Raw genomic sequence first — 397 nt, forward strand, 5'->3', positions numbered from 1 at the left:
CTGCGTGGCACTTTAGTCAAATTTCTTTCTTGTCTTATGCCCTCAGGCCGACCAAAGCCTTATGAATGGATTTGGTAGACGGAAACTGAAAGAAGCCTGTCATATATATATATATATATATATATGTTTGTGTGTGTGCGTATGTGTGTGTGTATGTGTGTGTCTTTGTGCTTGTGATTGCCCCCTCCTCCCACCGCTTGAAACCGGTGTTGGTGTGTTTATGTCCCCAAAACTAGCGCTTCGGCAAGAGAGACCGATAGAATAAGTACCAGGCTTAAAAGAATAGGTACTAGAGTCCGTTTAGTCCACTAATATTTCAAGGCGGTGCTCGAGCATGGCTGCAGTCTAATGACTGAAGCACGTATAAGAAGTAAAACAAGTAAGATAACACACACAC

Source organism: Octopus bimaculoides, chromosome 10 (assembly GCF_001194135.2).
Source record: "Octopus bimaculoides isolate UCB-OBI-ISO-001 chromosome 10, ASM119413v2, whole genome shotgun sequence".
Classification (NCBI taxonomy): Eukaryota; Metazoa; Mollusca; class Cephalopoda; order Octopoda; family Octopodidae; genus Octopus; species Octopus bimaculoides.